This window comes from Haemaphysalis longicornis, unplaced genomic scaffold, assembly GCF_048455015.1.
Source record: "Haemaphysalis longicornis isolate Haplotype H1 unplaced genomic scaffold, Haemaphysalis longicornis Haplotype H1 scaffold_8, whole genome shotgun sequence".
Lineage (NCBI taxonomy): Eukaryota > Metazoa > Arthropoda > Arachnida > Ixodida > Ixodidae > Haemaphysalis > Haemaphysalis longicornis.
In genome coordinates, this window is record NW_027526445.1 from 168575631 (window position 1) to 168602983 (window position 27353).

General features: G+C 49.8%; 1 pseudogene across 1 annotated transcript in view; it reads right to left on the bottom strand.

The window, feature by feature from the left end:
* LOC144148570 (uncharacterized) overlaps positions 1-26850 on the bottom strand; it is a 72292-nt pseudogene extending 45442 nt beyond the window's left edge. Inside the window, exons 1-5 of the transcript XR_013318009.1 lie at positions 26832-26850; positions 18697-19273; positions 16895-17084; positions 9505-9542; positions 5743-5889 (exon numbers count right to left, since the gene is read on the bottom strand). The product of XR_013318009.1 is annotated as an uncharacterized LOC144148570 (transcript). The remainder of the gene's footprint in view (positions 1-5742; positions 5890-9504; positions 9543-16894; positions 17085-18696; positions 19274-26831) is intronic.
* Positions 26851-27353: the final 503 nt, after the last annotated feature.

Genomic DNA, 27353 nt, shown 5'->3' on the forward strand with positions numbered 1-27353 from the left:
AATATTTTTCCGTGGATGAAAAATATGAATAATGAATACATAACTATTAACATTAGGGGGTGAGGGGAAAACAGTAAAGCGTTCATTTCAGTTTCAATTCCCTATGGAAATATCTTGTCTCATTCCGGGAATGGGGGTGGCTGGGGGGTGGGGCGGGAGAGCGACTGCGAGGGCCCACGGAGAAACGTCGCTTTGACGATGGCTCAAATTGGTCTTCGTCTCCGACCACAAGTACGAAACGAAAAGTTAACGAACCGCCTTTTTTGAGTATCTTTCAAAAACACATCGACAACCGATGTACTCCCACGTCCGTTTCCCCTTTCCTCCAAGGGCCTCCCGTCGATCCGCCACCTCCGCCCCCTTTTCCCATACTCTCTCACTACGAGGGGCGGACAAGCGACGGCATTGTAGGCGAAAATAAATTAAGTTGACATTAAAAGATTGTTTCGGCGGTGTTGTCATCCAGCTCGGTATAGTATAAGTTCGGCCTCTCTGATTCCAACTTTGAAAAAACAACTAATTCTATGTTACAATGATGTTTGCCAAAATTTCTTACAGCGAGAGTGCAGCAACAAAAAAATAAAGTTCCTTACGATGGATAGCAAAACTTGAATAAAAAAAATTAGGCGTCACAAGGATTGTTGGTTTGGGCATGAGAGTGCATCATTTTAGGTTCCCCTCATGTAGGCTTTACTACGTGTCATTTTTACTGCATGCCTGCATGCCTTCGTACGTTTCTTTTAAATAAGCCAAATCTTTTCAGTAACGGAAAAGTAACGCCGTTACTTTTTTGCAGTAGCTGTAACTGTAACTAGTTACTTTTGGAAAATTCGTAACTGTAACTGTAACAGAGTTACTTTTTTGGGTTAGGTAACTGTAACTGTAACACTGTTACTTTTTTTCGGTAACGTGCGCATGACTGCTCCTACTGCTTTGGGTTTCGGTTTCTGTTCCGTTTCGTTCGCACGGTTTTCAAGGGGCTCAGGTTTCAGTCACATTTACGCAATGTTCCGGCGCGTGCAATCCAGTGCCTGACGTTGATGCGACTAACGGTGCCATACCGACGTAATATAAATAGCGATGTGCAAGTTCATATGGATGCACAATAAACGCTCCTGGGAAGGCACATTTCAATTTCGTGTTTTACCGATTCCTATGGGAGAGGCATCTACCAGATTGGTTTTTGTATTTTGCGAGCGCCATTAGTAACCTGAAAAACACTTATAACTGTTAGATCGAAATAGGAACTATTTACGCGGACGTATTGCAAACTGCTCTGCAACTTTCTAATTGTATTTTTTTCAGCTTCGTTGATTCAGAATTTGAATAATTAAAAGGGAATAATTATCTAATTGAGCAAAATACAACAAATGGTGCGTGACACACTAAATACAAAAGCGAGCAACATGCATTTGGCCGCGTCGTCTTAGCGCATCGGCATATTTTTAAACTCTGACGAAAATTAATTTAAACACCCCGTATGTGTAGAAACCCCCAACTTCAGAGCTATTCCTGCAACCGTCTGGCAACACTGCAGTTGCTTCGAGCTCGCTCAGTGGGCAGCAGCTATCGCAATAGGGTCGTCGTTTGTTCCTCAAAAGGGTGTGGTGTCTGTTCTCTCTGTAGTGGGATAAAGTTTCATTAGTATAGGCAATACCGTTGCAAATGGTTATAACCGCTGGCAGAGGTAATAGATTTCGCACTTATTCAGAGCAAAAGAAACCTCAAGCGCGATTGAGGCGAAGTGGAAGTGTAGAACCAAGAGTTTCCACGTTCGATGTGTTAAGTATACTCGTTGTCTGGTTTTTATTACGCCAAGTCACAAAAAGGAAATGACGTTTTAAAAATTGCGGACAAAAGCCCCCAGTCCATGCGAGATCGCAAAAAAGCGCGAAATAAAATCGGCCGCATATATGCTTGCTGTACTGCGAATGTCGCCTAAAGACGATAGTCTGCTGCCTCCTCTGCACGTAGCTCATTTTGAGCTCTGGGCTCTCTCCCTTCACGCTTTTCCTTTTCGATCTCACTACCCTCGTGATGGAGGTTGGAACACAACTGAATTCCCCGCCTTATCAATGCTCGCGCGCCATCTTTTGGGACAGCGCACATCATTTTCTTTATCTTTTGTTTCTTGTTCTTCCTGGAACACCTGGAGCGGGTGCTCTGTGCTTTTCACCTGCGAAGCAGTATCTGTCTACCCCTCCACCCCCTCCCCCCCTACCCCCCTGTTTGCGTTCCTGTTAAGCTGATTTACTCGGCGCCGCTATTCCCCTCGCCACCACGGATGCCTCTTTCACAAGTTTGAAAAATCGGCTGATAACGGCGGTAGCGCCCTTAGCAGGCGTTACCAGAGCAACTATCCCGCTTCGAACCCCGACGGGAGTCCTTAATTCTGTTTCAGCATGAAAGGCTTTCCGCGCGACATTTTCACCCCGGAATTTCCCGCCTAAGCACGCGGCCATCACCGGTTTATGCGTGCACTAGTTGGGGGTGGAAGCAGCGGGGCGTGCATGCACAGCTAGGCTTCATACCGCTACCGATTACATGCGCGTTGTGCTCTCCGGAAATTGAAACGTGGAAGTCTCGCGGCTCAATGCAACCTGTGAGCGGTCCTCAATGGTGGAGCGGTTTCCATTTGGGTTGGTGTGTTACACAGACAGTGAGAAGCCCACCACGCGGGAAGGAGACGGATAGCCACACGTTTGTCCACTAGAACTCCTTACTGGACCGACACCTGTCGTTCGCTTGGAGAAAGAGCGGCGGGAATCGAAAGAGCGTCTGCCGGAACAGAAGTGCGAAAGGGTGCGAAAGCCATTGGCACCGCAAGTTCCAGCTCGTCGAGTAGCTGGGAATCTCTCCCGGCTGATCAGCAACGTCGACGTGAGCCAATATTTCGTGGTTAGCTTGAAGGGCTTTCAGAGCGACAATTTTGGCGGTGCCTTTCACTTCTAGGTACGCGCACATAACTGGTTGCCGGTTTATCAGGCACGAATTGGGAGTATAGGGAACGGGGGAGGGGGGGGACGTGCACGCGCAGATATAGGTTCAATGTCCTCACTGATTACATGTCAGTTGTTCATGTGGGAGGATTAAACACGTGTGTCCACCACCCCAATGCGAACTGTCAGGTGTCCTCAATGGTCGAGCTGATAGGGTGGGTGAGTGACTTACGCAGACTGTAGGATGCCCATGACGCGAGAGGGAAACAGACAGTTTGATGTTTGTACGTTAGATTAAATCTCGAGTCCTTCGAAGTTTTATTGGGCTACGTGGTAACTGCCCGATCGCATGTTGCAAACACACGTGTTTTGTTTCATGCATTTCGTGGACTGCGTCCAGCTTCGCAGGCCATCCTTCACAGAGTGGCGGGGCAGTAATTTTTCTACTTGCTTTTCTCTCGAATGTGCTGAAATCGTTCTACGCCATTTTAACGCGCTGTTTTAAAAATTACCCCAACGTGTAATCTTAGCTAAAAGAACAAGAGGACTAGCGGTTGAGTATTTACGTTTTGCCTCAGTTGCGTCCCATGTTTCCTCTGTGCTAAACGGTGAGGAATCGTACGACAAATGCCGGTAGTTTCAGGAGTTTCGAACGATTCGGCCTATGTATACTGTTTTTGATGAATTGCTTCAACTTTTGTCCGGCAGGATAGTTTAGCCTAGGCACAGACAGAGAGACATGCAAATTTTTTATGTTTGAATAGCCCAAGAAACAATATGGTTTTTAAAAACAGGGCTCCCGATGGTGATTTTCAGGGTAGAACAGGATAAAAAAGGACAAAGAATAATTGTGCGCTTTCCCAACAGGGGAAGAGCGAGTAGTGCCCAAGCGGTAAAATTGAATATCCTTAACAAACATCCATTCAATCCGCAACACCAAAGGCGGAAGATGCGAAAGGAGGAACGTGAGGGTGGAAGGAGTAAGAACTGGATTCTACATGGTCTATTGGGCGACGACTACAGGCTTTCGACTACATTCGTAGTGAGGCAAGGGGATCCATATGCGCCCAATTTTTAAAGACGATAGTCTTTCTTGGGCTACTTAAACCCAGAAATTTTGGTCTGCCTGTATATCTGTCTGTGTGTATGTCTGTGACTCGATTCAGCCACCCGGCCAAAGTGGAACGAAGTCTTCGCAATAGTCTTATATACTCACAGCGACAGTTAAATGTCTAAGTCCGGTTTAAATGTTCATACTTGTCAACATTGCTGAACAATAACAAGACATTACGCAAATATAAGAACGAAAATTAATGCACAAGGGATATTTACAGTGTTTCTTTATAAAAAAACATCCATAGATCCTTGATTTTTGCGAAATGAAATACGACATTTATGTAGAAAAAAAAAAAGGTTCTGGCGGCATTTCAAGAATTCAAGTTACGAAAGGTTTCACTAGGTTCCACGCTCTGCTTGGCATGCACGTGGACTCTATAAGCGGTTCTATAATCGTTGAAGTAGGGCGCCTCGATTCACGCTCGTCTTCGCCGTGGCCTCCTCGATTTACCTGTCCTGGGCGGTCCGCGGCCAGTCCAAGGTCTCCGTTCGAACCGGAAGTCCCGTAGGAATACATGGGAAAACTGGCGCTGCGATCGTACGCCTCAATGGGCGTGATGGGTAGTTGTGGATTCGGATTGGCGCTTGATGGCTCGTGGAACTTACTATGGATTGCAGGCAGTTTCGTTTTCGTTTTGGATTTGCAAGAACGCATTTGTTTAGGCGGGGTGTTGGGAGGAGTGATCAAAATACGTTTCTCCTTGAACTGCATGCCTCGCGTTCACTGACGTCGCCCTGAGTGGAATGTTTTACAACCAGAGTTGCGAATTGGGTGGGTTATCAATGCATTGCCGCACAGCGAGCATGAAAACACAAATGACGGCGCTCTGTGCGGCGAAGTTGTCTGCTAATTAGGAGTTGGGGCGCTGCTCATTCGGCAGAGCAATGTATTGTCAAAGCTGACGACGGTTGTTAATCGCTTGGAACAGCCACACCTTTCGCGCGAACGCCGGCTCCTACGGCGTAGAACAGCACCGGCGGCTGATAGGAACGCAGCTTGATGGATGTCACTAATTCACGCAAGAATAACTTCTCCAAAGGTAATCGGTTTTTTTTTCTTACGAGCACAAAACTTCTCTTACTATTACAAACCACCAGCGCCGAAACTTTTACAAGTAGTTTTTAAAGAAAAGTCCGCGTCCTGCTGTAGTTGGCGGAAAATGGCAAACCTGCTCCACAAACCTTCTCGACTCCGCGTCTGCTTTTTATTTAAACGCGCCGTTTTATTCCGTACAAAACCGGTTTTTCGTCAGTAACTTTTTTGTTTGCCATGTAATTTGTAAACGGAGAATCGGGCAATAAGAGCTTTTTTGTCAAAAAATACAATTTGCGCAGCCATAAGCCCGTTTTGATCCTACGCAATCCGGTTCCAAAACTACCCATCATTCCCATTGAAGCGTAAGCGCCGCTGCCATGTTCACGTTGACACTAGCGCCAGTTTCCGCTCTAGTTATTTGTATGAAACTCTATGCATTGAGGCGCCCGGCCTAGAGCAGTGGAACGCGGTAAATTTAAATTGCCTTCAGAAAACCTTTAGCGTGTTTACCTTGGGAGGAGCGCGACGCAAGAGGGACAACATGACAGGTGAGCGGGAAAGAGAAGGGAGGCATTAACTTTGCAAATGTCGACACAACTATATTTGCGAAGCAAGGAGCAGATACGCGGCCAATTTTTTTGTACTGCTTACCTGTTTGTCCCGGTTGGTTTGCAGATTAGTCAGCAGCCGTTCGATGGCTTCAACCACCAGGATCTGGCTTTCCTCGTTCAATCGAAGGCATACTTCAACGCTGGGTTCAACTGCACTTTTGTCGAAGCCGACTCCACTAGTGGTCGCCTGTGCCGAAGGGGAATAGTCGGCACCATTTACGCCTACGCACATCTTACAAACGCCTCATACCCATCTCGCATATTAAAAGTCACAGAAAAATGGAGAGCCCCAAAAGGTTACGTACGAGGGCTTTGAGCTGGCAAGCATGAAAGCCAGAGGGTCGAAAGGCAAAGCACTACACGGGGAGTGTCGCACCGTTGATTTAAGAAACGTTTGGGACTACAATGCAGTGGTCTGCATTACTTACCAAACATAGATTAAAGCTCACAAGCGGACCTACCTTGCTACATCTCAATTTTGGGGTGCTTGCTTGCATGGTGTTCCTATTTGGAAATAAGCGTCTCGATTTTTTTCCGTACTTTATAAATCTCGAATAACCAGGAAAGAATTTTTGAAAATCACGATTCCTATTTGGAAATAAGCGTCTCGATTTTTTTCCGTACTTTATAAATCTCGGATAACCAGGAAAGAATTTTTGAAAATCACGATAATATATTTTCAAGTTCGTTGTGGATCTATATGTTCCTGCGTGATCATGTCGTTGGTCCCTCAGCTTCGCGGACCAGAGGCTGGGCACAATGCGTACGTTTTTCTGCGGCTTTACAGCACCGCAACGCGGCGTTTATCGCACGCCTTTAGTGCACCCCGGAAACCGCTCTTAGCGCTGCAACCATCCCACTGGCTACTTTGTCTCCATTTTGCGGCGGCATTGAATGCCTGTCGCTCCTTCCATTGTTCAGCCTCGATTTTGATTGTAGGTTTTAACGCGCCGACGAAACGCAGGCGATGAGGCGCGCCGTAGTGGAGGGCTCCGAATTCTTTTTGACCACCTGGGGATCTTTAACGTGCGCCGAAGTCTTGTGCAAACGGGCACTTCTGCTTTTCTCCTCCATCCGAAAAGCGGCCGGGAATGAATCCCCATCCTCGGGGTCAGCGGCACAACCGCTTAGCCACTCAGCCACCAGGGCAGGTCCGCTCACCAGTATCGGAATTTCGTGGCCGCCATTGCCTCTTTTACCTCCTCTTTTACCTCACAACGCGGAAAAGTCTTGGCTGGAGTTCGCGACCCGTGAAGACGCCGCGTGACCGAACCGGTGCGTCAGCAGAGGGACGCGAGGTAGCGAGTGAGAGAGAACAAACTGACATCCTCGTGCACTACGGTACCTCCACTCTCGAATTGCACGTTTCCTCTCTACTCATCGTTCTCTGCTTTCTGTGTCTCGCAGAGCGACGCGGCCGACGGGAAAATGTGTTCTTGTAGGCTATGCGCAGGCAGACACAGGACGAGACAAGAGATGGGACGAGGACGAGCGCTAGCTTCCAACAAAGTTTATTTCGAGAAGCAAACGAATACATACCCCCCTAAAAAAGAGTGAAGAAATATACACACAATCATCTAGACATAACACACGTGCCATGCGCGAACATTCTACTGTTCCAGGAATTTCAACTCTCTATCACAAAGCGCGTCCTCGTCCCCTCTCTTGTCTGGTCTTGTGTCTGCCTCGCGCTTAGCCTACAAGAATGCATCACCAACAAGGCCAACTTTACACTCTCGGGTAAATGTGCCTGAATTCCCCACCTATTCCCATGGACATAACAAAAATTAGGGCTCCCTGGGTTACCAACCCCGTGGGATCCAACGGTGAAATTTCAGGTGATCCCGCGTCTCATGACACTGCTTTCGGTAGTCTCATTGCACATACCTAGTTCAAAAAAATTCACGAGGGTGTTGTAAAATATTTTCTGCGTGAGTTCTGGGGAGCTCAATTTTCACGTTTCCAACATTAGAGCGTTGGGGGTCCACCAGGTGAAAAAGCGGTCAGCGACCACTTGAAGGGCGCCTGGTAGCCGTAAACACAGCAGCTGTTTGGCAACGGCAAAAAGCATAAACACGTCAGTATATACGTGAAATTAACAGATGTATACACATTTAAAAACAAACCTATATACGAACAGCAATATATAAGTGTGCACACTCTTACGTATGTCCCCAGATAATATTATTATTACATACATTAGGTAACAATAGAAAAATTGCATAGATACAAAAAAGACAATTCTGAAATATAACAGAACCAGCTATACCTTATGGAAGGCATGTGACACTTCAATGTTTGAAACAAAAAGAAAGCAAAACAAACAATAAAGACCAACACATGTGCATAAAAAGTAAGACTGATTTAGTTACTGCTGCATCATGACTTCACACAAGACAAAAATCATATATTTCACAGTTTCTAGAGCTACAAAGATAAAGCAGTCATCCCCATGCCTTCCACCAGTACGCTTGTTTATGTATGGATGACATCAGAAGTTTCGTATGCACAAAAAATGAATGAAAGACGCAGCCGAGTAATAGCTACCTGGCACAAGCTCTCTCCTTGCCTCCGCATCGGCCCTACAGATGCTCTCATGCACGATCCCGGTTCTCGTTATACCAACGACCCAAACTTGCTGCACACTCCTTCAAGGAAAGAGCGCATTGAACGATTAATTCGGCAGCCATGGCCGGTGGCGCGCCTCTCTCTGATACTAGCGGAACCTCCGAAATGAGCACGTGACATGCTCCACCACGTCAGGAGCGAAGGCGCGCACACATGGAGTGGTAGTAGAGCTCCGGGACAACAAACGGAGAGAGAGAGAGAGAGAGAGAGAGAGAGAGAGAGAGAGAGAGAGAGAGAGAGAGAGAGAGAGAGAGAGAGAGAGAGAGAGAGAGAGAGAGAGAGAGAACTACTTTATTTTGCCACTGGGATTTAGGGCGGAGGGCTGGCCGAAGCCCGTACGGCTTCGGCGACCGCAAGGGCACGTGCGGTTAGAGTTTCCTGAACCGCCAGGTCCGAGCTCCCCAAGGACTGTTCCCAGTGGTGGGGCGTGGGGTAGGAGAAAAATGGGTCGTGTGGTCACTCACAGAGCGAATGAAAGTGGGTATCACGTTGGTGGCAATGAGGGCAGTGGGGTGTTGGAAACTTGTGTGGGTGCGTGTGTGTGCGCGTGGTTCTGTGGGGGAAGCAGTGAGTTTGTAGGATGCGCCACATGTTGGCGGCAGCGTGCCTTAGCGACGGGTGCGGTGGGGGATAGTGCCTGCGGAGGAGTCTTTAGTGCTGGGCGACTTCTCGATATGTTACAAGAGCATATGTTACAAGATATGTTACAAGAAGCCGTCGGGACGCCGTTGTTAGGCGGGAAAGAGGGGTCCATCGGCTTGGGAGGTCAGTGCTCGGAAACGCACAGTACAAGCGCTTCCCTGTTTTTGCAGGTATGTCCTGTGCTTTCGCTTGCGCGATCAGCTTCTTCCATCCCGTTCTCTCGCGGCAATTTCTCACACTCGTAGTTACCAAGTGGCCAAGATTGACGCTCTGCAGATGAAGCAACGCGGTTCGGGCGATTCACTCTCGAGGTTTCACGGACTCGATCGAGGGCGCACCCACCTGCTCCCGCGTCCGATCTTATACTCACTAGAGCGGCTGTTCTTCCTGAGCACGACTTTGCAGACAGCTTACTTATTTACTACTGACCTAATATTTACATATTAAATAACTACTGACTTGTACACCGGACTTACATTTTAAATACGGCAAGGATTACGATAGCAAAGAAGGGACGAGCATTCATGCTTACGGTGTCAGCAGTGTCGGGCCTTCTAGAGCTTGGTTCACCTGGAACAAAAGACAGCAGAAACTCTAAGCCCAATATCTAGCGGTACAGGTGTAAACATAGTAAAAACAAATTGGCTCCAACCCACGCTGTGGAGGTGGTTGGAAAGCAAAGCTTTAAACGACACACACAGCAATTTTCCACGCGGCGTCAAGTGAATTCACACACGTAGCTCTACAAAGAGTGAAACCAGAGATTCTGCCAGCGCTTACCTGGGATACGCGGAGGCGCCGTCCCGAACGCAGCAGCGTCGGCCACAGCCGAGCTCGAGTGGCGGACGCCGCCGCTGTAGCCCGGCTCTGTGTCGGAAGAAAGAAAACGGAGAGGAGCGTGTTTCGAAGGGTGAGACAGCGGAACCAAGCGATCCTGATGTGCTAGCTCGGGGCTACACCTCTGCGCGACACAAGTGCAGACACCGAAACAATCCGGCATGTGGGCTCAGTGAGTCCCGTTTAAACAGATTTAAACTCTAGTTTCGTAAGTTTCAGAATTGTGAGAAAGCTGACGGAACTTTTAGATGCAGAGCATTTCATTCACTCGCCTTGTCCCTCCGGCGTCGTCGTCGGCGTTGTCCGCCCCTCCCCCATTCTCCTTGCCGCGCTAACTGAGCGCTCCGCCGCTCACCCCCTCCCCCCTCCGATAGCGAACACTATCTCGCGAGGGGCATTGTATTGGATTCGATTGGCTTGGCTTGGATTGGATTGGATTGGCTTGGCTTGGCTTGGCTTGGCTTGGCTTGGCTTGGTTTGGATTGGATTGGATTGGATTGGGTTAAAGTGGATTGTGTTGGATTGTGTTGCGTTATAGCCGCGGCACGTTGCGTCATAGCCGCGGCAGACGCGATGGGGCCGGCGCATGTGCAGTACTCTCTCTTCCGCGGTTTCCTCTCCTTCGGGCGCGCTGCGCATATAACCCGTGTGCCGTTCTCCGGCGAAGCAACATCCACGCTTGGCTCAAACACCTAGAGCCCACGCCGCTTTACAAGTACGCCAACGTCGTCATCGACTGGGACCGGCTTACGCAGTCCCCTCAACGTTATGCGCGCTATAAAACGCGGTCCCTTCGTCGCTCCGCCCATGCGTCACATCTACACAGCAGTTCCCGCGAGGGGAGTAAGTTTCAGAATTGTGAGAAAGCTGACGGAACTTTTATAATCGCTATTTATCAGAACCAGTTCCTCCATTCGTCTTTTGTAACACTTGTTAAAACACAACCGAATTGGTATTCAGCAATTTAGAAACCTCAGTCCCATTCTTGACAAGCAGTGCGCAAAAAGTGGCTTTTCTCTAGCGGCCAGATGTGTGTAAGTCGTCTCAACATTATGTTTTCCCGCCCTGCAAGCCAATCCTTAACGTATCTTTGCCGTACTACCGCTTAGGTCCTTCGGGATTGGGTTACCGAGGAGGTGCTGCCGGACAAGTTAATCAAGCCGTGCGAAGGAAGTGCGCAATGGACGCGAAGAACACCTGAACAGGCCAAAAACAACCGTCGCTAAAGGAGACCGGACAAATTGACACGCCGGCGCTCGTGCCGCTGTGAGCAAGCAACTGCGCGGGGAACGCTGGGTAACCATTCGCCGCGCCATCTAGTAGGCAGGGTGCTCCGTGAGTGAACACCCCCTCCCCCTCCGCCACCGCCGCCGCCGCGTTGGGGGTTCCTTGTCCCGCACGCCACGAAATAACCGTTGGCTGTTGGAGCCAGAAAGCTTTGCCTTAAAAGCTTCCTTTTTAATTTTCGTATGTAGCAAGTGCCGTGACAAAAATTACATTACGTTCTGTGAAAAAAGAAAACATACGCTGCATCACTGGATTGCTACAACTGCATTGCTACAACTCATGCTCAGTAGACTTAGTTTGGTTCTACAACTTCATTGCTACAACTGGGGCTCAGTAGTCTTAGTTCGGTTTCGCAGATGCCGACATCTGCATTCTGTCACCTACGCCCTCCTGACCACTCCGCATCAGTTTGTTTCTCACGGTTTTTCTTCGCACTCCCTCGGTTGTAATGGGTGGCTAGTTCCGCTTCGACAAACTAGCTATCTTCTGCAGTCGGTACGATGTGCTGCCCCTTCCCTGCTATTCATATGCGAAATTATGAGCACTAATCTAAGCGGCGACACCAGGAAAGAAATGAGGGAATTTCTTTTTTAAAAGTCCTTAGCACATACCATTGTTTTAGGTATACGTTGATGAAAACTCTGCTTATTTCCTGTGTTTTTTAAATGCAGAGCATTTCAGTAACTCACGATGTCACCCGCGTTGACGTCCGTAGTCGTAGTCCGCACCCCTCCCCCTACACTATATAAAAAAAATACTATCCGGCGCCCGGTTTCGATCCCTCGACCCTGCGGGCGGAACGCAATGTGCATGGTGCTCTACCCACTGCGCCACAAAGCCGACATAGAATGGGAGGCTACGAACGCGCCCGATATCCTTGACTCATTCAAACTAAGTCAAGAAGCTGCTGATACAACGCATTCACTACCACCAACTCCCCAAACACTAAGCGTAAACGCAATACACCCACCCCCTATGCGACGCATTTACTCGACTCCCCCTCGCGGGGAGATGGGCCCAATTTTTCATTCGTATGTATGCTGACACTGTCTAGAAGTATTTAGGGTTTTGCCGATGGTTGTTCTTGCTCCTATGTTACTGGAATTACTATGCTGTGTATTTATTCTACACATTACCGTGTATATTGTCCCTCGCCTACTCTTCCAAAAAACTGTATAAGGAAAAAACAGAAAAACAACACTGCTACAGTCAACGCTGCGAGTCTTCTTCACGGTCAGTGGTGTTTACGGTCTTTTTTCGCCTGTCAGAAATAAAGGTTTAATTGAATTGAATTGAATTGAATTGAATTGAATTGAACCCGGCTACACGAAGGAAGAAAACGCGTTCTCTTTAGCCGACGACACCTCGCCACCGCAATTATTTAGTGGTTCAATGTTTGCCGCTGGAAATTATAAACGAAGACAGTGGGCAATATTGCGAGCGTTTATCTCACATTAACTGGCACCGCACTGACGCTGACCTTCGCAATTGTTCGCAGGTACGGAATCACCGGCGTATCTTCATCACCGTTTAGGCCAGAATACATGGAACGAATATGCGTTGAAATGACGACGAACAACTCCCGGCGGCGCGCTCCCGAAGCGAGGCAGCTGAAGCAACGAGCTCAAAAAAAAAAAAAAAACGGATTGTAAATCTGAGATAGATTGAGGCAAATGGTGTTGCAAGATGTCCGCGCTTTTCTGATAGCTCAAGCCGCAAGCGCAACACAGTCCCCACCCAACTACCGTGGCTTGTGTCGCCGAGATAGGCATGTACGATAGCATTTATTAGGTTAAATGAAGGTTCTTCAGCTACATAACGTGTATTACGGCAACATGGGGTCCGTCTGCGACATCGGTGTGTGAGAAACAGGCCATATCACTGCGCGCGACTCTCAAATACAGCAAAGCACTGAAAGCAGCCAGCCGCATGTATTCAGAGCCGGGCTTGACAAGCCCTATTTTGCACCATAGCGCCATCTGGTGAGATGGAGTGGAGGTAGAACGCCGGTTCCTTGTTCCGGGAGTCGCTGGATCGAATCTCCGCGAGGACGTTTGTCTTTCTTTGTTACTTCTTCAATGCTTTTGAGAACTGCATGCTATATTTCAGCAGAAGAAACGCCCCAGCGTCACGCAGAATCGTCCAACGACGTACAACCCAAGCGGGAGGCTGCTTCACTGGGTCTGTTTACTGAACGCCGCCGTTGATTCTGGGCATGGAGCCGCACTGAGAGCCAGCCAGCGGCGGCGCGGCGGCGCACGCCGTGTCTTCGCTCCATGTAGTCTAGCCCGACGAACTTACGGCGTCCTGCCGCGGCGGATTTTCCTCCACGCGAACTTCTCCGTGAAAGTTATTTTCAAGGATTCTTGCCTTTATGCCGTTCCTCAGTGGCTTCATTTCTCCTCCCCCTTTGACAGGAGGAGCATTTAACTACTCCCCTCTTGAGGAACAGCGTAGGGTCACCCGCCCCTCAATAACAAAAAACAAAGCCCCCTAGTCTAGCGACAAAGGGGACGTTTTAAATGCAGAGCATTTCAGTAACTCACGATGTCACCCGCGTTGACGTCCGTAGTCCGCACCGCACCCCTCCCTACTATATAAAAAAAAATACTATCCGGCGCCTGGTTTCGATCCCTCGACCCTGCGGGCGGAACGCAATGTACATGGTGCTCCACCCACTGCGCCACAAAGCCGAGACAGAATGGGACGCTACGCACGCGCCTTATATCGTTGACTCATTTAAATTACTGCTGACGAGCGCTCTCTCGTCAGCAGTTGCCACAAGTGCAACAACATTAAAGGGGCACTGACACAAAATTTTGAAGGCGAGATAACTTCGGAGATAGATTGGTGGGAACACATATACATCATCTGCAAAATATCAGCGGCGAATACAGCCTAGAACATATTTAAAATCAATTTTGAAGTGTGCGAAACGCAACCGAGCGGCCAGCAGAGGACCACGCGCAAGTGTAAATAAACAACATCCAAACACGTCACGAGTTTGTGTTTGCCGCTTCCGCACTGCCGGCTCGCCGCTCCAATCGGAGGGCCGGAGGGCGGAGCTTCTGCTCTCGAGAACGAACGACCCGATCGTTGGCGGCGGAGGCGCCGTGATTTCGTAAGCTCATCGGGCAGCTGGCCGCGACCAAAGTTCTACAGCGATTCCAGGCACTCTGTTTCTATTACTGTTTATTACCATTGGATGCGGAAACGCGCCAAAGGCACGAAAAGCCCACTGAGCAAGCCGCATGGTCGCTGTGCAGGCGGCGGCCACGGCCGCTAAGTGGCCCACGCCGGCGCAGGTAGCTCGAGTGATAGCTTGTCCCCACGAAATTGTCCCCAAGTCCCGACCATGGTGGCTTACATGAGAAAGGAGTTAATGATGCCATGGCGGGTTGCATTAAAAATTGTCATCTGCACCGATTATGAGAGCGGCACTCGAATATCCGCCGCAGTGCTAAGCCGAACACATCTGTAGGCGGACCTGTAGGCAGACCTGCCGGCTGCTCCCAGCGCGCGTCGTTCGTTAGCCGCGGTAGCATTTGCACTCGCAGCGCCTGCGTCACATCCACGGTCGCTTTTTAATTAGGCGCCTCACGAGATCAGTACGGGGGGGCATTCGCAGAAACTGCCGTCGATGCGGATTCGACAGTGCTACGGCGGCTCTGCTCTGTGACTGTGATATCCCTCCGACGGTCACGTGGTCAGCTTTGTTCACACAAAATCCACAAAATCCATCGTTTCGCGGCACTCGCCGAAACCGAAACTGCGACTGGCCGCATTGAAAATGCCTCTAATTAAACAACCGTCGCACGCTGAAGCAAATGAGGTTTCTACAGGTTATAGGTAGGTCACTAGCTACTTATTGCAACAAAAAAAAACAAGATGCAAAATTTTTGTGTCAGTGCCCCTTTAACGTAACGCAAACTACTTAACGTCGTGCGCCCCCGGAAATGCTCTGAATTTCATCGTGTCCCTCGCGAGGGGGATGTTTCACTGCGTCTTCTCTCGGTCGCGGGACCCGTGGCGCCATCTGGCGGAGGCGCGGCACAACTCGTAGCACTTTCTTTGAAAAAGCGCCTCGAAAGCGCGGCAAATATGAAATAGGGATGACGCGCTTTCGAGGCAATCCGCCGACGCGGCTGCTTTGTGTACAGACTCGGCGGCGAGCGTCCCGGGATTCTGGTGCCGACCGAACCCCATTTTTTTCACGCTTGTGCTTTAATCGTTGCGGCTCAACCACCTTTCACTTCACCCCGTTCATCAACATCAACTGAGAAATTTAGCTTCACTGCAGTGCGTTTTGGTTACGACACCGCCATCAGTGAGAAGAAAGCTTTGCTCTAAAGAAGAGCGGCAGATTCAGCTTGAGGGCACCTCGCTTTTTAACACGAAAGTGTTTAAACCTCACCGACGTCGTATCCGTCACGGAAATGACATGACCAGAAAAATTTCCATTGCGGAGACGCCGCTAGGTTTCGAGCACACGATCACTCTGGCCGAAACAGAAGTGTGAAACGCTTTACCGACTGAGTTATGAAGTCATGCCCGGGTAGCTGTACGAACGCGACTTCTGCCCTTCCCCATAACTTATCCATTCTGATGGTGCTGCCGCCACGGAGAGGAGAAGCGAAGTAGTGCGCCATAATGCTAATCAGCGCCGGTAGTTGGAGCCTCGATAGGGCAGCGTGCAGCAGCGGGAGCTGCTGTGTTTACCTGTCCGCCGCCCATGTGGAACGCCGCTCATCCTGTGGAATGCCGCCGCCGCGTTCCACAAGCTGAGCTCGTCACAACGCAAGCGTCTGGCGTACACGCCACGGAGCAGGACCAATGAGTTCGCACCTTTGCCTAAGCGACCCGCCAGCAGGACGTCGTTCGCCAAGCACACCCACCAGACTGCTACAGACCCGCAAATCATGCTCCTTTCGTTGTAGCGCACTGTGACTTCACCAAACGATTCGCTGACAACCCGTTCTGTTTCGTTCGTACGGTTTGCGAGCGCTTGGGGTTTAAATAGGATTGCAGTGGAGTTTCTAATCCAGTGTCTAATGTTGGGGCATCTAATGGTGCCATAGCAATGAAATATAAAATAGCGATGTGCATGTTCATATCGATGCACAATAATCATTCAAATGCTCCTGTGAAGGAACGTTTCATTTTCGTGCTTTACCAATTCCACAAAAGAAGGGTCAACCACTTTTGTTTGTGTCTTTCCGGACGCAGCAACGATGAGGGCTAGAGAGAGCAAGGATCCTGTCCGTCGCGTTTCTGGCAGATTCGCCAGCAAGCTTTAGCCGAAGCGATCAGCCTTCCATGTGTATGAAGCCGGTGCGTTTGATAAGGCATGCGCTACCCCACAAGGAACTGGGGTGCCCGTGTAAAGAATAACAGAAGCATCAAAGTTGAAATTTTTGAATAACTGCTTAGCCACTGTGCTATGATACACTAATCCTCTTTAAACTGAGATTACTTACTACACAGACAGATTGTTCTGATAGACTGATAGACAGACTGATAACAACACAAAGCCTTTGAAATAATCGTGTTCGTATACCGCAACGTGTGCAGACGAAGCGCCTGCAGCCGGAGCCATTTTCGGCACCCGTCTACACGGAAACTTCGAAATGGCCGTTTAACGCTCACTTATGGAGTGCCCTATGTACTTACAATGGGACACTCGATAGACAATTGGGGCAAACGCTTTCGGAATGCCTTTGAAACGACCGCGCCGCACAGGCATAACTCGCGTTCAAAACGACCGAACGCCGCCGCTTTGCGGGTGCCTGTCGCCTCACCTTGGTCACATCTGGCTTCCGCCCCGACGTCCCGGTAACAGCCGTAGGCATCGTCGACGTCCTCGGAATCGTCCCCGGAGTCCTCATGGTCGGGCGAACCACCGAGGACCTCCCTGAGTCGCTTTAGATCAGCGAAAAGTTCCGCGCAATACTGGTCCATCTTCTTGGCCGTGCTGCGAACGCTCGAACGCTGAATGCCACTCCAGCTGGCCGCGTCGGCTCACGAGTGGTGACGCCTGGCGGTCGCGGAGCTCGCCTCGCAACCCAACCACTCGGCGAGCAAGAGACATTTCGCAGTGGCGTTGTCAGCGCTTCATTGGCCGGGGTTTTAACACGACAATGTTTTATGCCTGGCTACACAAAGATTTTGGTGACGTAATATCCGTCACGGAAGTGACGTCCCCGAAAAGGTGCCATTGACGCGGCGGCGCCAGGTTTCGAGCCCACGACTCTCTGGCTGCAACGGGAGGTACGTGGCGCTCTTCCCAATGCGCTACGAACCGATACGTGAGCATATGCTATGAACGCGCCTTATGTCCTTCCATCTGACTCATTCAGTTGGTGCGCGCCGTCTATAGAAGAGGCGAAGCGAAGTAGCGCATCAAGACGCTAATGAGCGCCGACAACTTAGGCGCCTTCGTGTACGGGGGACGCCCCTGTTTTTTGTTTCATGCGTGTCGGTGTCACTTAGTCTGGCGGGGTCAGGCTCGCGAACTCTTCGCACAAGAAGGAAATTCCTGTAACATTCAACTGCTCCTGGGAAGGCCCCTTTTACTTTCGTGTTTTGCAGATTCCTATGAAAGAATGATCAACCACATTTTTTTTCCTGCTTCTCCGCGCACAGAAAAGGAGGTGGGGGCAAAGAGGGAGCGAATGTGACTCTGCCGGCCGCGTGCCCCTTCAGAGCAAAAACGGCAATATGAAAAAAAATGTTGGGAAACAATTGGCTGGCGATTACGATACTCACTAATGCTATATTTGGGCGCAGCTCTTCAGCTGTTTTGACTGCAAAGTATGTTGAGGCAATGAATTTCAGACGGACATATTTGTGTGGTTACAGAAAACGTGTATTTGCAGTGGCTGACGAAGCACATGCACCGGTTGCCTCACTCATTGTTCACCACTCACTCGGGGTTCTGGCGTCGACGGTGCTGGGCCACCGCTTTGGCAGCTCGTTTAGCTGCAGCGGCTGACGAAGCGCACGACCGGCTGCCTCACTCGCAGTTCAGCACTTACTCCTGATGGCTGCAGTGGGCTAAGGCAGCACTCACTCGCCGGTTCTCTCTACAGCAGCTATGGTAAGCGTCTGCGACGTGCGTCTCAAGAAGGGACTGTTTTAAGGACGGTCGCAGGTGTACGCCGCAAGCATTAGGCAGACCCAGAAGCTCCGCGTCAGCACCAGTTTATTCCAAGCTCAGTTTTAGAAAACTCCTGACGCTTCCATTCGCGTGCCTTGCCCGCGATGTCGCTGCGGATGCCACGCGATCTTGGAGGTTGACGGTACAACATCTCCCTCCAAAATAAACGAGTGAGGGAGGTTCAAGCCGTATACTTCTCCGGTTGAGGGAGGTTCAGACCGTATGCTTCTTCGGTCGAATTATACAGCGTCCACAGCGGCTATGCCTATGCGATGAATCTTGGCGTTACACCTTCCTCCATTATACCTTCCTCCATTACACCTTCTTCCATATTGTAGCGCAGCTCCTTGTGCTTCATGGGTTTACCCAGGCTCAGCTTGAGGGAGAGGAACAAGGTGTGTTCGATTCCTGCGCACAGCTCCTTCTTTCGTGTCGACGATGTACGATCGGGGCTCGGGTGCAGCTGTGGTAGGCGTTGGCGACAGGGTCGTTTCCGGCTGCCTCGGGGCCGTCGCGTCTTATATGCTTCAGGTGGCCGCAGTGTAGCACTCGCGGTTTTTGCGCTCACGGTTGGGGCAGTCCTGCAACATGTCGCCCAGCTGGTGGTAGATGTGGCACGTCTCCTCTTGTTCCTTGCACTCTGGGGCAATGTGGTCCATCTTTCCGCAGTTGTAGCGTGATATCTCGTCCGGTTTGTGCTGGAAGTTCTTGGAGATGTGGCCCGTGTTGTTGCACCTGTAACACCGGTGCTCAGCCTCTTTGCCGTACCTCGCAAAGTTGCCATTCCTGTTGCACTTGTAGCACTTTTGTCTGGTGGGCGGCTTGTAGTCCATGCGACCACCATGGCCGCCCCCACCGCGGACTCCACCGCGTGGGCCCGCGTCTCCGCCCCTGCTTCCTCCGCCACCTCCGTCTTGGATGTACTCGCGGCCAAAGTGTTCCAGCTTGTGGATGTCAGGTGAACTCACGGTGACAAGAAACGCACACTCGGCTTCCTCATCGGTGCATTGAACAATGTCCACTCGTTTGGAGAGGCATACAGACGAAAAGTGTCCCTTTTTGGGACACGAGTTTCATTTTGCGTTCTTTGCTGGGCAGGTTGATCGTGAGTGTGAACCTCTACCACACCAACGGCAAGTTCTAGGGCCCTGTGACGTGTTAGTCGCGGGTCTTCCTTGACTCGAGTTAGACGGTGGTTTGCGTGCGTCTTGACCCTGTGCACGACGTGTAGAGCCCACCTCGTTGACGGCTGCCAGGTCGGGGTGAAGCTCTGCTTGCTGTTTCCTAACTGTCTCGATCTGGCGTAAAGATTCGAGGGCTTTCTGAAGCGTTAGGTCATGGTCAAGCTGTAGTCTGGCAGATAACTTCTTGTCGCGAATACCCAGAACTTATCGCTCACGAACCACCTACTCCTGAAGGCTGCCGTACTCACAATGCTGGGACAATGCGTGAAGTGCCGTCACGAAGTCTTCGGCAGACTCCCCTTCTTGTACCCGCGTGTTGAAGCGTGTTCGCTCGTAAATCACGTTGCGGCGAGGAATAAAATATTTTTCGAAGTGGTCTATCACGACGCTAAATTTCTTTGCTTCGGCCGGGGCGAGATCAAATGTGCTGAAGATGCCCTCAGCCTTGTCCCCCACGATGTAGAGCAAGGCATCTACTTGGTGTTCTTCCGGCTTCGCGCTTGGGCCTGACGTCTTGTAGAAGCGTTCAAACCTCCTCCGCCATTTGGGCCACTCGTTGGGTGAAGAAAAGCAAAAGGCATCGGGGGGCTGAATAATGAACGACGACATACTTGGAAAAGGTGTTTTGGTTCGTCGGTGTGGCCTCTGTTTTCCGTGGCTCTGCTGCCGCTCCCCTGGATGGAGGCGAAGGCCCGCAAGGCCTAACTCGGCATGGTGTTGTGGCGGTCCGTAGCGGCTTGTGGAACGTTGTCCAGTTTACCGTCCTTGCAGGCTGGGTTTCTTGCGATGCTCTCACTCAGCTTCTGACACCTTGTGTTATGGACGGTAGCAGGTGTACGTCGCATGCGGGAGGCAGACCCAGAAGCTCCGCGTCAGCACCAGTTTATTCCAAGCTCCGTTCTAGGAAACTCCTCGCGCTTCCTTTCGCGTCCCTTGCCCGCGATGTCGCTGCGGATGCCACGCGACATTGGAGGTTGACCGTACAACAGGGACGGCGAACTGCGTCTTAAGCGAACGCACATCATCGTCCCTGACACGCCCCCCCTCACGTTTTCGCCGAACGTCGCGCAGTGGAGCGCCTCGTGCGGGCACAACATACTGCCTCCCCCACTTCCCCCGCACACTTTCCAAGAAGCGTCTCGCGCAGCCACGGTGAACCGCCCTCGTGTCCAATTTCGTGACAGCCTCCTCGTTTACTTTCTTTCACTCTTCGGTCTTGCCACGTTCTCTCAATAACGACGACGGCAACGCGGCTCAGACCAGGGACGGGCGCCAAAGAACTGCGACCTAAAAGCAGCCCGACAAATGTCTGTTCATGCGACCCCTCCCCATCGGTCTGGTCTGTTAGCAGGCGGAGGTGAAGCAGAAAGGAGTTCCGTACAAAAAGAACGAACGCGACATCGCGGTTGACGTGCTCCGGGATTGCAACAACAAAAAGAAAAACCCAAAATAGGCCACGGAAGCGGTCAGAAAGTACAGCCGCTCGCTCTACGTCGAACACCCTCGAGATTTTAAGGCCTGCGGGCTGCTGCCGTGACATCACAACGCGAAGACGGAGGCAGCGCCTGGTAGCCGTGGAGAAGAGCATTCAGCATGTACTCTGAATAAATGAACAGGCTACCACCGCAGCTAAAAAGGGAGGTATAAGCTGAATATATGGAATGACAATTAAACCTCACACATTCTAACATATTACTTTTTTGTAAGCGTCCCTCCCCCAACCCCCGCCAAAAAAAAAAGTTTGCTCAAAAGGAATAACAAGCGCTTGAAAGCGTCGTTTGTCGAGCTTACAGCCCATTTCCGGCGCGGTACTAAAGACGAAGAGATATCTGATGCCCCAAACTCATTTTTTCTTTATTCGCCCGCACTTACACCTGGCCATTAGCACGACGGACAAACATCACCTGCTGCTCCCGAAACAGCATCTCTCGTAAGATATGGAGCTATTCTGGGCCACTATCGCCAAAGCAGAAAAATATTCCCGGCTCCCCACCCCGAGTTATCGAGACAAGAAGCCGCCAGCCTCCGAAAGTATACAAACTAACATATCCTCATCGCACCCTTCTTTACGCCACACTCTAAGAAAAAAAGGGTGTGGTAGTTGCTCCCTAAAAGGACTAACTGCGATGTGTCATGTTCGTCCCCAAAAGGAGCATTGTTGCGCCTTCAGGGAAGGGAGCAACGTTGCTCCCTTCAACCAAAATGGCCGCCGGTAAACAAACCCGCTCAGTGCGCCGCTCGTTTTTGCTTCTTATGTATATCATCACCAGCAGGCTACGCATATAGTAAACACCACCTAAGGGGTTCGAGCATGCTGCTATGAGCGTGTTTGAATACGTTGAGGGGCATTTTCGAGCACTACGACTATCACTGCGGGCGCGTTTGAGCCCGCTGAAAGACTTTATTTATTAGAAAAAAAAAACGATCGCTCGTAGATTGTGCTCGCAAATGATTGTTAAACACCAGAGCCCTAATATAAGGCCCAATAGTTTTGCCCTAAAAGAGTCTTGAAAAAAAAAAAGCACAAGTCGGCATGAAGAGCCTTTTCGGACGTATATGTAATTCACAGAGGCTAATTCACACGCACCACACACTCTGCAGGGATACGTAATTACCCAAACGTCACGAATCTACCACATACACAACACAGCACAAACGACAGAAACGGAAACATACGCGGCCCTAGAATTCCTCATTCGCATTGACTACACTTCATGTATATGTAGCCGCCGTTTGTCAAATGCGGGCGCCGGGGTGAGGCGTGCCACTCTTTGCATGTTTACGAAACTGTGCGCAAGTATTTCTAAAACACAATAACGGTCAAGAATTAGGGCGTTGGTGATTTCACATTTCTTGTTTACATGATAGTTAACTGTAACCAAAGAGTAGAGAAAACTGAAACTGGTTACTACAAGTGGGCGAGCATCGGCGCGCGCGGCGCGCGGGGGCTGCCTCGGGTGATTGACGTCTTTCTCCCAGAGGTAAGGTCCACGTCACGCTGCGCCGGTGGCGGTTGTTTTGAATCGCTGAGAGCGGCCAAGACGTTTCCGCGAAACTTCCAGACCGCGCGAGACATGCTCCACGGCAGCAACGCCTTACGAGATAACGATAGAGTATACCGCATGCCGTCGTGCATTTATTGAGGACACGATCACTTCCTAAGACACATCAGCTATGCGCCGTCGCCGACAAGACTACAGTTCGCACTGTGCTCAAATTTCGCATTAGCGACTACCGTAATCGACTGCCATATTTTTTTGTTTCCTCAAGAAAACAACTGTGGTGTATGAAGTTGCAGTGGTATGAGCCAAGAATAAAATAAAATTAAATCATGAAAATGAAGAAACTTACATTAATAAAGCTAAACTTGCGGCCAAAAAGAGTAATGCTTTCACATTCATACAAATAGGCAGCCTTAAGTGTCCCAACGAACCTTTTGTTGCGCTTCAGTTATTGTTGTAATCGTTGACCTACCTGCCACGATTTGTCCAGCATTCGTGAACGTGGGAGGGCCGTAGTACCCTCTACCCGAGTGACGACCCGCAACGTGCTGGTGGTGACGGTGACTGACCGCGAGCGGCTGTGCTCGTCGGTGTCTATTCGCCAGTCGTGCGCAATGTTTCCCATCGAGCGTTGCAGGGCCACCGAACTTAGCGGCCAACAAAAAAAAGAAGGGTGGGTGGGGGTGGGGGGGGGGCTACATACTCCTCACACTACCATAGAAAACGTTTTGCAGTAGCTTGTACAGTTAAAGGAGCTATTGAACACTTTAGATAAACTCGCCGCGGTGGCTCAGTGGCTAAGGCGTTGCGCTGCTGAGCATAAGAACGCATGTTCTATTCCCGGCCGCGGCGGCAGCTTTCCTGATGGACGCGAAAAGCGAAAACGTTCGTGTGCACGAGATGTTGGCGCACGTTATAGATCCCCAGGTGGTCAAAATTAATCTGGAGCCCTCCACTATGGCGCGCCTCATTGCCTGCGTTGCGTCGGCGCGATAAACCCAACAACAAATAAATAAATAAACAAATAAATAAATAAATAAATAACAACAATCAATCAATCAATCAACACTTTCTATAAACGCTAAGGAGCAACAGTGCGTGATTTGCTCGTCGCTGCGAATGTAGCTTCCTTTCCTGCTTAGCTTTTGTGGCTTTCTTTTTAAAGTGGCCATCAAATGCGTTCTATTGTGCAACTTAAGGAGAGCCGGCAAATAGCCGCTACACCGCGGTAATGACGTCATTCAGCGGTCGAAGAACGCCTAGACCGGGAAGGGGAAAAAATATTTAAAGCAAATTTTTAATTACTTTATCTGATGAGGAAAGAGCAGTAACTTTTGGCTGAGGCACTTTGCGACCCCCTAACTAAGTACAGTATGTGTTGGTTGACTACATTCTGCAAGCACTCAAGATTTAGAAAAAAAGTTGAAAAAAGTGTTGCAGGGTCGCTTTAGTGTGGACAAGACAAAATATTTGCACAAAGAAACATTCATTACGACTTTGTTTTTATGCCGCCTTGATAAGGAAACGAAAAACGAGCACAAAAAAATTAACAGAAAAAAAAACACGCCCGCTTTTTTTCTTCGAACCCATTTGAACCCATTTGAACTGGTTCGAACCGGTTGCAACCGGAACGACATGGTGCTTTGTAACCGAACCCGAACCGAACCCGAAAGACCTGAAACCGAACCCGAACCGAACCCGAAAAAATTACGGTTCGACACCCTGGCTGTAGGTGATCATTCACTTCACAAGGCCCAGCTGCGGTATATAGTTCGCCCGGCCGAGGAAGAGGCCGCGCTTCGAGAGGAGCGGCGTGCAAAACATCCGCTAGAGGCGATAAGTCGCGTCTGTCGAGCGGCGTGCGAACGCGTCTACTGGCCTTGCTCAACATAAGGTCATTGAAGTGGCATGCCGCCGATGTCAACCACGACACCACAACGATACTAAAACTCAACTTTGTGTCCGTCAGTGATCGACTACAACAGCTTCTCCTATCAAGTCTTGCGCGTGAGTGCAAGCTACCCTGAATTTGTTTACACTCCGTGCTGACTTTTTGCAAGAACAGAAAAGGAATAACGAAAAACGAGTATGCGATTCCTAGGACTCCATGATTTGGCTTGCATCGACCAAAATCATACGAGGATGAAACCACTATTACTTTGTGGATTAAGCTGTTATGTCGCCTTGCCATGTATACAAGCACAGCCTAGCGCTCAATTGCTAACGTTTTGCTCATAGTATCCATCATGGTTAGAAGCCTGGCATAAAACCAGCACGCACCCTATAAACAACCTCAACATTTCACACTACCTCTTCGTTCAGATGGTGTTCCTGACTAACAGTGGTGAAGCGAAGTCGTTCATCATGACGCTAATGAGCACCGGCAGTTGGCGACTCGATGCCAGCGTCTTCGTGTACGCACAACGCGGGTGAATTGAGGCGACCTCCACCACCTACTGTTTTCGGTTTCGGTTTGGGTTCGGTTTCGTTCGCACGGTCTTCAAGGAGCGGTGGTTTCACTCGCATTTACGCGATGTTCCGGCGCGTGCATTCCAGTGTAACGTTTATGCGTGTAACGGTGCCATACCGACGTAATAGAAATAGCGATGTGCAAGTTCATATGGATGCACAGTAAACATTTAAAAGCTCCTGTAAAGGCACATTTCACTCTCGTGTTCTATCGATTCCTATGAAAGAGGCATATCAACCACATTTTTTTACAGCAAGAGATGGGCGGAGGCGTAACCATCAGGATGAAATGAGTCTTATGTACGAGTCCCACCTCCAGAAGCGCCTCACCGACCTAAGCGACGATGAGGAGCTGACGCCGGTCCCCGTCGACGTCAGGAAGAAAAACCGCGTGGCGGGACGTTCGTCTTCGGAGGGAACCGCCAGCGTGGTACGCGTTTGTTCCTGACAGGAGTGTTCCAACAATGCCTCCATTTTCAGGTGAAATAAAAATATAATTTGACTAAACCCACGGACAAGCATATCGCCTGTTATGCAAAAAAAGTCACGAAACAAAGTCACTGCACGGATAACAATTTATGGATTTTTCTTCGTGAAGAGGAATTCCTACTAATTCGGATTTAACAAAATCATTCGTAATGAGGTGATTGCAGAGAGCGGCGATAGAGTTGAACCTTTGAATTTTTGTAAATTTTACGTTAATACAGAGGGGCCATGCTGCCATATATGTGTTTTAAATTTCCAAAACAAGTTGCCGGCCAAAAGCAATTGCAGGGCGACCACTTGCTAAGTGGGAAACGTTAGATAAGTGAGCCCAGCTTGAACCAGCTGAACCGTACTGAACTACCTACACAAGGGAATACTCCATGAAAGCTAAACCGTCACGGTTGGAAGAGTTTATCACATTGCTTCGTATAATTACAATGAGCGCGAGAGCCAGCTTTGAAGGTCAGCTGCTCAGGTTTCATTTTACGCTCTCGATACCTGTCTGTATACGTCGTACAAGCCAACGGAATGAATATTTCACGCATTCAAGATGGCAAGTTAAGACACGTCAGTTTGTTATTACAGATCCTCAAGGAAAACAACTTAAAAAGCAACAACAGGTGCAAGGAGAACGGTATCATTTTGTTGTCATACGTGGGAGTTAAAGCGGCGCTGACATATTAAAAATAGGGCAACCCATGACAACTACTACTGAGTGCCGCGGCAATTGATCGCTCATCTTATTTAGGCTGCCTAACGTGCAATCGGTGATATTGAACGGCGATTACTCCTTTTCTGTAAAGAGTCGTGGTAGCGCTGTGTTAACCCTGAGTACTCATTTTAAGGTGAACACAGCTGTAGCCTGCCCTTTGGAGATCATGGAGGACGTCAACTGACACACACGGCACAGACTTCTCCGTTTCGGGTTTTAATTTTTATTGCTGTATTAAACCCTCGTTATTTATGACCCAGGAGGCTGTAAACTGATTTTTTGTTTTATGAAGAGCGAAGTAATAGCATTTGGTGTGTGTTGTTGTTCCTGGGAATAAATGTTGCGAACACAACACTGCCGTATCGGAAACCCGAATGGCCATAGATTCACAGCAATGCAATCCTTGAAACGCTTGGGTTGGTCAACTTCCCATGTGATCTCCAAGAAAAATTCCAGCGTGCCGCACTGTCTTCAGCAGTAGGAAGTGGCGCTCAACCGGCTCATTTTGTGGCCGTGCTAATGGCGCACCCTCGTACCACCCCGCAATAGCTTCCCGTCACAGTTTCTGTGTCTGCCTTCTGCCTATGCGCCCAAAACTGGAGTCCACCGGGTAAGTCATAACAAGTACCCGGTCTCTCGACTTCGTCCTTCTCCAGAAGTCCCTGCATAGGATGAGGACATCGGCATACACCTCCGAACTCGGACCACCCTTGCGCAGACACTTACGTGACAGCCTGGCCGTCATCTCTTACAGCACCCTGTCTGGTTTACCGGTAAATAATAACTCTATAACAAAAAGGGCGTAATACACAAGCCACGGGCAATGCCTATAATGAACCCAACCCCTAACGAACAGAGATTGAAGGGTGCGAGCTTTCGCGGGCTGGAAGTGGTACCTTTGAGCCGAAGCTGTTCGCCTGTGCCCCAGCCCAGAAAACGGTTTTGGACAGTCTCACCCGTCCCCTATACAACAAACAGACAAAGAGAAAAGCTACATCGAAAGAGCGCGTACTCTGGCAGCAGTTCTGTGTAGTTTCTGGGCTGAGTGCGAACAAAAACACAAGCGCAAAGGATCTCACGCGAGAACAAACACTTGGCATTCTTTCCACACCGCGAGGAGATGGACAAGTTTCGAACTGTGGGTGTTGTTTGTGGCTGGTTGTCGTTTTGCTGCAAGCGACGACGGCTGATTCCACCGCCCTGCACGGTACAGAAGGGTTAGAATCAATGGTACCTACAGAAGCCTCC